At 37.1% G+C, this 428-nt stretch overlaps 1 protein-coding gene across 1 annotated transcript in view; it reads left to right on the top strand.

Annotated features, from left to right (window-relative positions):
• The window catches only part of LOC119589377 (protein SPT2 homolog), a 14,245-nt gene that overhangs the window by 8,627 nt on the left and 5,190 nt on the right, over window positions 1-428 (top strand). The window lies entirely within an intron of this gene.

The raw sequence follows: 428 nt of genomic DNA, 5'->3' as shown, positions 1-428 counted from the left end.
GATTACATATCACTACACGGAATCTAGGTGAGATTCAAGCAACAGCAGTAATCAGATGATGATTTTAACATTAGGACAGGAGATTTTACAGGCAAGGAAAACATGTAGAAAGAATATCGACATTGTGCCTTTAAGGATTTGTCTCATCCTCATTTCCTGGTCTGCCACGTTCTTAGATGTTTGTTTAAGTCAGGCGAAAGTAAGGCAAGTTTTGATCATGAAATAAGAATATAAGAAAACGGGTTAAAGTAATGCCATGGGTTAGTACTGTAATATAGCTGAACGTGATGCATGGGGTTATTATTAAGAAGTTCTCCGACTTTGTACTACTGGGATAGGATCGAGCAATCTCGTCAACACAAGCCTGAATTATTAACATTTCTGAAAGGTTACAGGAAGATTGAGATTATTAACAAAGACGCAACACT

The sequence above is a fragment of the Penaeus monodon genome, chromosome 25 (assembly GCF_015228065.2).
Source record: "Penaeus monodon isolate SGIC_2016 chromosome 25, NSTDA_Pmon_1, whole genome shotgun sequence".
In the NCBI taxonomy this organism is placed as follows: domain Eukaryota; kingdom Metazoa; phylum Arthropoda; class Malacostraca; order Decapoda; family Penaeidae; genus Penaeus; species Penaeus monodon.
This window is presented reverse-complemented; position numbering and strand designations above follow the sequence as displayed.